Below are 11,483 nucleotides of genomic sequence, written 5' to 3' on the forward strand. Positions count from 1 at the left end.
AAAGTTGATTACTTGACCAACAAGAATTTAAAAGATATGATTTTAGAATTAAAACTTTTGATCCTTTCTTAATAGGCAAGTAACAACTTGAAAATTTTGAATTAAATCACTAATTGTAGCAAGGATTTTCGAAAATAGTAATAAATAAAAAATTGAAAAGAAATTGATTTTGAAAAGATATGATTGAAAAGATATGATTTGAAAAAAAAAATTGATTTTGAAAAATTATGAAAATTTGAAAAAGATTTGAATTAAAAACTAAATCTTCCCTCTAGTGTCCTCCTGGCGTTAAACGCCTAGAATGGTATCCATTCTGGCGTTTAACGCCTAAAATGCTACCTTTTTGGGCGTTTAACGCCCAGCCAGGCACCCTGGCTGGCGTTTAAACGCCAGTTTTCCTTCCTCACTGTGGATTTTGAACGCCCAGCTTTTCCTCTGTAATTCCTCTGCTGCACGTTCTGAATCTTCAATTCTCTGTATTATTGACTTGAAAAGACACAAATTTAAATTTTTTTTTGAATTTTTAATGATGAGAAATAATAAAAAATGCAACTAAGATCAAATAAATAATGCATGCAAGACACCAAACTCAGAAGTTTGTATACTAAAGACTATAACAATTAAAAAATGCATGTAAGAAACAACAAAAGACACAAAACAAGAGAAATTAAAGATCAAAGCAATGAAGAACATAATGCATGTAATTTTCGAAAATTAGAAGAATAAAGACATGCAATTGACACCAAACTTAAAATTAGACACTAGACTCAAACATGAAACATAAAATATTTTTTATTTTAAGATTTTATAATTTTTTTTGTGATTTTTCAAAAATTATATGGAAAAAGAGAAGAAGGAGTTCAAAATTCTTAATGAGAATTCCAGGAATCATGCAATGTTAGTCTAAAACTCCGGTCCAGGAATTAGACATGGCTTACTAGCCAGCCAAAGTTTCAATGAAAGCTTCGGTCCAAAACACTAGACATGGCCAACGGCTAGCCAAGCTTTAGTAGATCATTACCTTCAACAGCAAAATTGATGGAAATCAACAAGCTCTTGTGATGATAAGTTGAAACCTCGGTCCAAAAGATTAGACATGGCTTCACAGCTAGCCAGACTTCAACAAATCATCATGAAACTCTAGAATCCATTCTTAAAAACTCTGAAGAACAGAATAGAAATATTTTTGTATTTTTGAAAAAAATTTTCGAAAATAAAAAGTAAAAAGCTTAAAGCATAAAGTAAAACTACCTAATCTAAGCAACAAGATGAACCGTCAGTTGTCCAAACTCGAACAATCCCCGGCATCGGCGCCAAAAACTTGGTGCACGAAATTGTGATCATCAATGACGCCAACAACTTGGTACGCACAATTATAATCTCAACTCTTTATCACAACTCCGCACAACTAACCAGCAAGTGCACTGGGTCGTCCAAGTAATAAATCTTACGTGAGTAAGGGTCGATCCCACGGAGACTGTCGGCTTGAAGCAAGCTATGGTCACCTTGTAAATCTCAGTCAGGCGGATTCAAATGGTTTTGGAGAATTGATAATTAAAATATGAATAAAACATAAAATAAAGATAGAGATACTTATGTAATTCATTAGTAGAAATTTCAGATAAGCGTATGGAGATGCTTTGTTCCTTTTGAACCTCTGTTTTCCTATTGCCTTCTTCCAATCATTTATACTCCTTTCCATGGCAAGCTTTATGTTGGGCATCACCATTGTCAATGGCTACTTCCCGTCCTCTCAGTGAAAATGTTCCGACTGCGCTGTCACCGCATGGCTAATCAGCTGTTGGTTCTCGATCATGTCGGAATAGGATCCATTGATCCTTTTGCATCTGTCACTACGCCCAACACTTGCGAGTTTGAAACTCGTCACAGTCATCCCTTCCCAGATCCTACTCGGAATACCACAAACAAGGTTTAGACTTCCCGAATCTCAAGAATGACCGCCAATGATTCTAGCATATACCACGAAGGTTCTAATCTTAGATTAGAAACCCAAGAGATACACATTCAAGCTTGTTTGCATGTAGAACGGAAGTGGTTGTCAGGCACGCGTTCATAGGTGAGAATAGTGATGAGTGTCACGGATCATCACATTCATCATGTTGAAGAATGAATGGATATCTTAGAACAGAAATAGGCTTGAGTTGAATAGAAAAACAATAGTACTTTGTATTAATTCATGAGGAACAGCAGAGCTCCACACCTTAATCTATGGTGTGTAGAAACTCTACCGTTAAAAATATATAAGAACAAAAGGTCTAGGCATGGCCAAATGGCCAGCCTCCAAAAGCGTGAACATACAAGTTCCAAGATGAAAGTATTTAAAAGTCTCTAAAAATACAATAGCAAAAGGTCCTATATGTAGAAAACTAGTAACCTAGGGTTTACAGAAATGTGTAAATGATGCAGAATCCACTTCCAGGCCCACTTGGTGTGTGCTTGGGCTGAGTATTGAAGTCTTCATGTGTAGAGGCTTTTCTTGGAGTTAAACGCCAGCTTTTGTGCCAGTTTGGGCGTTTAACTCCAGCTTTTATGCCAGTTCTGGCGTTTTGACGCCAGAATTTCTATGCTGACATTGAATGCCAATTTGGGCCATTAAATCTTGGGCAAAGTATGGACTATTATATATTACGGGAAAGCCCAGAATGTCTACTTTCCAACGCAATTGAAAGTGTGCCAATTGGGCTTCTGTAGCTCCAGATAATTCACTTCGAATGCAGGGAGGTCAGAATCCAACAGCATCTGCAGTCCTTTTCAGCCTCTGAATCAGATTTTTGCTCAGGTCCCTCAATTTCAGTCAAAAAATACCTGAAATCACAGAAAAACACACAAACTCATAGTAAAGTCCAGAAATATGATTTTTATTCAAAAACTAATAAAAACATAATAAAACTAACTAAAACATACTAAAAACTACCTAAAAATAATGCCAAAAAGTGTATAAATTATCCGCTCATCAAGTCCCAGGTCGTCTCCCAACGAGTTGCAGGAAAGAGTGCTATTTTATTAACTAGAATTTTTCTGAAGGTTTTGAAAGTTGGATAATAATGAGCAATTGATTAATTATAAATCAGAGCAATAAAAAATGTATTAAGAATATTTTTTTGATATTCTAAATAAAAAGGCCTTGACTGGAGGAATGATTAATTGGAAGTTTTATCCTTGTTGGAATCTTCTCAAATGTAGTGTAAAGAGGTTGTTGTTTTCACTTAGTGAATCCTTACTAAATAAAGGAAAGTCAAGTGATTGAGCTAACTCTTACCCACAAATCCTAGTCCTCTCCCTTGGGAAGGTCTAGCGTTAGTAGGTATAGAATTAGCCAACAACGTCCGATTTAACTAGGCACTTGAGCATTCTAACTCAAGTGTCTCCTGTTAATCAACCCCCATGTCAAGTAGAAAATCTACTCCATTGACATGGAAGTAATACTCATAAAAATATAAGAAGACATAATTAAACAAAATAAAATAGAGACTTAAAATTAATTAAAAATAAAAGTAACTTTATATACTAATAAACTCAAAACGTAACATACTTATTTGAATAGGGTCAATGATCAACTGAAAAGATTAAGGAATAAGGAAACAATAAATTTTGTGTCTCCACGGAGGTAATGGCTCTTCAACATCCACAATCAAAAGCAAAAGCATAAACTATCAATGTCACACTAATCTAGATTCAGATCTAAAACTGATGTAATCCTAATGTGATGAATCTGAATGTGTGTGAATGCGTGTTGAGTCTCAGCATGTTCCCTAGGTTTAGTTTGTGTTTCTGGGCCAAAAACTGGGTCAAAATGTGGCCCGAAATTGCCCCCAGCATATTCTGTTATTTCTGCAGATCGCGCAGGTCACGCGTACGCGTCGTCCACGGGTTCGCGTCATTCAGCGATTTTCCTTCTCACGCGTTCGCTTCGTCCACGCGTTTGTGTCAAGCGTGCATACTTCAATCCCCGTGTTTGTGTCAGGCACACGTTCGCGTCGCTGCGATTTCTTCATTTCGCGCGCTCGCGTGAGCCATATGCTCGTGTCAGTGTTCACTGGTTATCTCCTTGGTTTCTTGTGTTCCTTCCATTTTTGAAAGCTTCCTCTCCATTCTCTAAGCCATTCCTGCTCTATGAGGCCTGAAACACTTAACACATGGATCACGGCATCGAATGGTATTAAGGAGAATAAAAATACATAATTAAAAAATCTCTAGGAAGCAAGTTTTCAACCATGGACAATTTTTGGGAAGGAATTGTAAATACATGCAAATCATATGAATAAGTAGGTAAAGGCTTGATAAAACCACTCAATTAAACACAATTTAAATCATAAAATAATGGTTTATCAACCTCCCCACACTTAAACATTAGCATGTCCTCATGCTTAGTTGAAGGAGATAAAGTAAATGAGTAGGGACATGTAAAACTCATGCAATGCAATGCAACCTATATATATATATATATATATATATATATATATATATATATATATATATGAATGCAACTATATGATTCTTGTTCACTTGGTTAAAAGTAAATAAGTTCTTCAAGACAAACATAAATCAAATTCCACTAATTCAGTTTATACAGTAAAAACAGATAAAAATGCAAGAAGATAGCTCATGAAAGCAGGGAACATAGATTTTAAGCATTGAACCCTCACTAATGGTGTATGTGCACTCTAGTCTCTCAAGTGTATAGGGTAATCACTCTACTCTTCTCTAATTATGCCTTATAAATTTTGTTCTTTACCTAATCAATCAACAACATTTAATATACCAATGCAAACATCATGAGGTCTTTCTAAGGCTGTAATGGGGCTAAGGTAAGGGTAAGGGTATATATATATATGGCTAAATGAGCTACAAATTAAATCTTTAATTAACCTAAGCTTTCACCTAACATACATATATTCTTTAGAATCATGCCTAGCTACCCATAATTCCCACTTTTTGCATTACATGCTCATGCATCAACTTTCTTTTAATTTTTTTTATCACATATGCATTGATCTTTGAACTTAACTTAACGTAGAATCGGGGTAATTTTGTCCCCTTATTTATTTAAATATTTATTGATTTTTTTTAAATAAACACAGCTTATCAATGCACATGGATTTTTAATTTTTATAGTTTCACATGAGTAGGTACCCAAATTCCCATTATTTTATCATGACACATTCCCTTATTAACCCTTGTTCCCACAATCTTCCCATACTCAATTAACACACAGTCTCTATCTTAAGCTAACCAAAGATTCAATTGGGACATGTAATTGTTTTTTCCGCTTAAGGCTAGTAATGTGGTAAAATATAGAACAAATGGGATTAAAAGGCTCAAAGTGGCTAACAAAGGTAATTTAAGGGGTAGGCTTATTTGGGATAAGTGACCTAAACAAATAATGGCCTCAGTCATATGCAAGCATGTAATATATTAAACATTGGACATATAGGATAAAACAAAATAAAGATCACAATCATAGAGAAGTAAACACACAAAATTTTTTTTATGGTTAAATAATGTAATGATGTACTTAAGCTCAAATCTCACAGGTTGTGTGTTTTTAGCTTTTTAAACTATGTTCCAAATACAACTTCAAACTAATTTAACACAAAAGTTTTGTTTTAAATTAGTGAAATTTTTCAAAAAGTAGTGTCTTATTCTACAAAAGAAAAACTAACTAAATATTCTAATTTATTGGTGTTTTAAGGAAAAAAAATTACCTCCGGGAGTCAGGTACTGACCGACCTCCCCACACTTAAGGCTTTGCACCGTCCTCGGTGCCATCTGTCAGGAACAACGGGGGGCTTGTAGCAGTATCCCCACCATCGGGACCGTCATGTCTCCCTATACTGGTAAATGAAGTGGAGTCCGGGGTGTCTGGGTCTTTGTCAGGTTTGTAGTATCCCAGAAGTAGCTCCTTAAGGTATGTGAATCGGCGTTGGTTACGGCGCTCTTTTAACTTTGCTTTGTGTTCTTGCCGATCCAACCTTTCAAGTATTTGATGTAGCAGTTGGTTTATTGTAGGTGCTTGTGGTGTGGAAGAGGAGGGGATGTCCTCTGCTGGTTTTGTGCTCCGGTTGATAGTGACTGCTGGAGGTCTGATATATTTCCCATTAGGGACATGCTAATCATCCCGTGGAAGCATGGCTTTGGTGTCCCCAGCCCTGTAGGAGACTCCGGCTGCTGAGATGAGATCTGAAACCAAGGTGTCAAAAGATAAGTTGCCCGCAATTTGTACGTGTCCCATAGCATCCTGAATGTGTCTTGGTAAGTTTAGAGGCTGGTCTGTAAGGATACATGATGAGCGGATAATTTATACGCTTTTTGGCATTGTTTTTAGTATGTTTTTAGTAGGATCTAGTTACTTTTAGGGATGTTTTTATTAGTTGTTATGTTAAATTCACATTTCTGGACTTTACTATGAGTTTGTGTGTTTTTCTGTGATTTCAGGTATTTTCTGGCTGAAATTGTGGGACTTGAGCAAAAATAAGATTCAGAAGTTGAAGAAGGACTGCTGATGCTGTTCGATTGTGATCACCCTGCACTCAAAGTGGATTTTCTGGAGCTACAGAACTCCAAATGGCGCGCTCTCAACGGCGTTGGAAAGTAGACATCCAGGGCTTTCCAGCAATATATAATAGTCCATACTTTGCCCGAGTTTAGAGGACACAAAATGGCGTTGAACGCCAGTTCTATGCTGTAGTCTGGAGTTAAACGCTAGAAACACGTCACGAACCAGATTTGAACGCCAAAAACACGTTACAACCTAGCGTTCAACTCCAAAAGAAGCCTCTGTACGTGTAAACTTCAAGCTCAGCCCAAGCACACACCAAGTAGGCCCCGGAAGTGGATTTATGCATCAATTACTTACTTCTGTAAACCCTAGTAACTAGTTTAGTATAAATAGGACTTTTTACTATTGTATTTACATCTTTAGTTTCATCTTTAGATCACGTTTGGGGACTGGCCATTCGGCCATGCCTGAACCTTTCACTTATGTATTTTTCAACTGTAGAGTTTCTGCACTCCATAAATTAAGGTGTGGAGCTCTGCTATTCCTCATGATTTAATGCAAAGTACTACTGTTTTACATTCAATTCAACTTATTCCGCTTCTAAGATATCCATTCGCACCCAAGAACATGATGAATGTGATGATTATGTGATGCTCATCATCATTCTCACTTATGAACGCGTTTCTGACAAACACTTCCGTTCTACATGCAAACAAGCTAGAATGAGTATCTCTTAGATATCTAATACAGGGGACTGAGTCCGAGATATTAGAATCTTCGTGGTATAAGTTAGAACCCATGGATGACCATTCCTGAGATCCAAAAAGTCTAAACCTTGTCTGTGGTATTCTGAGTAGGATCGGGGAAGGGATGGCTGTGACGAACTTCAAACTCGCGAGTGCTGGGCATAGTGACAGACACAAAAGGAGGGTGAACCCTGTTTCAGTATGATCGAGAACCTCCAGATGATTAGTCGTGCCATGACAGAGCATTTGGACCTTTTTCACAGAGAGGATGGGATGTAGCCATTGACAACGGTGATGCTTTACATAAAGCTTGCCATGGAAAGGAGTAGGAAGGATTGGATGAAGACAGTAGGAAAGCAGAGGTTCAGAGGAACGAAAGTATCTCTATACACTTATCTGAAATTCTCACCAATGAATTACATAAGTATTTCTATATTTATTTTATGTTTATTTATTATTATTATTCGAAAACTCCATAACCATTTGATATCCGCCTGACTGAGATTTACAAGATGACCATAGCTTGCTTCATACCAACAATCTCCGTGGGATCGACCCTTACTCACGTAAGGTTTTATTACTTGGACGACCCAGTGCACTTGCTAGTTAGTTGTATCGAAGTTGTGACAAATTATGAATTAAGATTAGAGCACCAATTTTTTGGAGCCATTACCAGGGATCACAATTTCGTGCACCAAGTTATTGGCGCCGTTGCCGGGGATTGTTCGAGTTTGGAAAACTGACGGTTCATCTTGTTGCTCAGATTAGGTAATTTTCTTTTTGTTTTATTTTCAAAAATTTTTCAAAAATCTTTGAAAAATTTCTCATATGTTTTCGAAAATTATTTCAGAATTTTTAAGAATGAATTCTAGAGTTTCATGAAGCATGTTGAAGCCTGGCTGGCTGTAAAGCCATGTCTAAATTCATTTAGACTGAGGCTTCCAAGTCATCATTACAAGAGCAAGCTAGTTGTTGCTAATCAAATTTGTTATTGTATGACTGATTTGTATCTTCTAAAGCTTGGCTGGCTATTAAGTGATGTCTAACCCTTGGATTGGAGCTTCAGGCTAACATTGAAAGATTCCTGGAATTCTTATTAAAAATTTTTTGAATTTCTTATTTTCTTTTTCCTATATGTTTTTCGAAAAAAAAATTAAAAGAAAATACAAAAAAATCATAAAATCATAAAATCAAAAAAATATTTTATGTTGTTTGTTTGAGTCTTGAGTCAATTTTTAAGTTTGGTGTCAATTGCATTTTTTCTAAAAATTCTTTATGCATATTTTCGAAAATTCATGCATTCATAATGTTCTTCATGATCTTCAAGTTGTTCTTGGTCAGTCTTCTTGTTTGATCTTTAAATTTTCTTTTTTTTGTCTTTTCTTGTTTTTCATATGCATTTTTCGTTTGTTAGAGTCCAAGCACTAAAGATTTCTAAGTTTGGTGTCTTGCATGTTTTCTTTGCATCCAAAATTTTTCAAAAATATGTTCTTGATGTTCATCATGATCTTCAAAGTGTTCATGGTGTTCATCTTGATATTCATAGTGTTCTTGCATGCATTCATTGTTTCGATCTAAAAATTCTCATGCATTGCATCATTTTCATGTTTTTCTCTTTCATCATTAAAAATTCAAAATTCAAAAAATATTATTCCCTTTTTCACTCATAAATTTCGAAAATTTGGATTGACTTTTTCAAAAATTTTTAAAATCTAGTTGTTTTTATGAGTCAAATCAAATTTTCAATTTAAAAATCTTATCTTTTTCAAAAATCATATCTTTTTCATTTTTCTTATTTATTTTAAAAAATTTTAAAAATATTTTTCAAAAATATTTTTCTTAATTTTATATCATATTTTCGAAAATATCATCAACAACTAATTTTTTGATTCAAAAATTTCAAGTTTGTTACTTACTTGTTAAGAAAGATTCAAACTTTAAGTTCTAGAATCATATCTTGTGATTTCTTGTGAATCAAGTCATTAATTGTGATTTTAAAAATCAAATCTTTTTTAAAACTAATTTCAATCATATCTTTTCAAAAATATCTTTTTATCTTATCTTTTTCAAATATCTTTTCTAACTTCTTATCTTCTTATCTTTTAAAATTTGATTTTCAAAATTTGTTTCAACTAACTAATTAACTTTTTGTTTGTTTCTTATCTCTTTCAAAACTACCTAACTAACTATCCTTCTCTAATTTTAAAAATAGCTCCCTTTTTTTCAAAAATTCTTTTTAATTAATTAATTGTTTAAATTTTAATTTTAATTTTAATTCTCCTTTAATTTTCGAAAATCACTAACTCTTTTTCAAAAAATTATTTTCGAAAACTTCTCTCTCTCTCATCTTCTTCTATTTATTTATTTACTTACTAACACTTCTCTTCATCCCATATCTCTGCTCTCCTCACCCTTGTGTTTGGATTCTCCTCCCTTCTCTTTCCTTACATTACATTCTTTTCTTCTTCTACTCACACAAAGGAATCTCTATACTGTGACATAGAGGATTCCATATTTTCTTTGTTATTCCCTTCTTTGTCATATGAGCAGGAGCAAGGACAAGAACATTCTTGTTGAAGCAAATCCTGAACCTGAAAGGACTCTGAAGAGGAAACTAAGAGAAGCTAAAATACAACAATCCAGAGACAACCTTACAGGAATTTTCGAACAGGAAGAGGAGATGGCAGCCGAAAATAATAATGCAAGGAGGATGCTTGGTGACTTTACTGCACCTAATTCCAATTTACATGGAAGAAGCATCTCCATCCCTACCATTGGAGCAAACAATTTTGAGCTTAAACCTCAATTAGTTTCTCTGATGCAACAAAACTGCAAATTTCATGGACTTCCATCTGAAGATCCCTATCAGTTCTTAACTAAATTCTTGCAGATATGTGACATTGTTAAGACTAATGGAGTAGATCCTGAAGTCTACAGGCTCATGCTTTTCCCATTTGCTGTAAGAGAAAGAGCTAGAATATGGTTGGACTCTCAACCTAAGGATAGCCTGAACTCTTGGGATAAGCTGGTTAAGGCTTTCTTAGCCAAGTTCTTTCCACCTCAAAAGCTGAGTAAGCTTAGAGTGGATGTTCAAACCTTCAGACAGAAAGAAGGTGAATCCCTCTATGAAGCTTGGGAGAGATACAAGGAACTGACCAAAAAGTGTCCTTCTGACTTGCTTTTAGAATGGACCATCCTGGATATATTCTATGATGGTCTGTCTGAATTAGCTAAGATGTCATTGGATACTTCTACAGGTGGATCCATTCACCTAAAGAAAACGCCTGCAGAAGCTCAAGAACTTATTGACATGGTTGCTAATAACCAATTCATGTACACTTCAGAGAGGAATCCTGTGAGTAATGGGACGCCTCAGAAGAAGGGAGTTCTTGAAATTGATACTCTGAATGCCATATTGGCTCAGAATAAAATATTGACTCAGTAAGTCAATATGATTTCTCAGAGTCTGACTGGAATGCAAGCTACATCCAACAGTACTCAAGAGGCATCTTCTGAGGAAGAAGCTTATGATCCTGAGAACCCTGCAATAGCAGAGGTAAATTATATGGGTAAACCCTATGGGAACACCTATAACTCCTCATGGAGAAATCACCCAAATCTCTCATGGAAGGATCAACAAAGGCCTCAACAAGGCTTTAATAATGGTGAAAGAAACAGGTTTAGCAATAGCAAGCCTTTTCCATCATCCACTCAGCAACAGACAGAGAACTCTGAACAAAATACCTCTAATTTAGCAAACTTAGTCTCTGATCTATCTAAGGCCAATCCGAGTTTCATGAATGAAACAAGGTCCTCCATTAGAAATTTGGAGGCACAAGTGGGCCAGTTGAGTAAGAAGATCACTGAAACCCCTCCTAATGCTCTCCCAAGCAATACAGAAGAAAATCCAAAAGGAGAGTGCAAGGCCATTGATATAACCATCATGGCCGAATCCAAGGAGGAAGGGGAAGACGTGAATCCCAAGGAGGAAGACCTCCTGGGACGTCCAATGATCAACAAGGAGTTTCCCTTTGAGGAACCAAAGGACTCTAAGGCTCATCTAGAGACCATAGAGATTCCATTAAACCTCCTTATGCCCTTCATGAGCTCTGATGAGTATTCTTCTTTTGAAGAAAATGAGGATGTTACTGAAGAGCAAGTTGCCAAGTTCCTTGGTGCAATCATGAAGCTGAATGCCAATTTATTTGGTAGTGAGA

The 11,483-nt window shown here is 35.7% G+C and overlaps 1 non-coding gene across 1 annotated transcript; it reads right to left on the reverse strand.

Moving 5' to 3' along the window:
- Positions 1 to 10,339: 10,339 nt before the first annotated feature.
- On the reverse strand, positions 10,340 to 10,443 carry LOC112760011 (small nucleolar RNA R71). Its single transcript, XR_003180470.1, has one exon. It is a non-coding gene; the product is annotated as a small nucleolar RNA R71 (small nucleolar RNA).
- Between the last annotated feature and the right edge of the window lie 1,040 nt (positions 10,444 to 11,483).

The sequence above is a fragment of the Arachis hypogaea genome, chromosome 16 (genome assembly GCF_003086295.3).
Source record: "Arachis hypogaea cultivar Tifrunner chromosome 16, arahy.Tifrunner.gnm2.J5K5, whole genome shotgun sequence".
Lineage (NCBI taxonomy): Eukaryota > Viridiplantae > Streptophyta > Magnoliopsida > Fabales > Fabaceae > Arachis > Arachis hypogaea.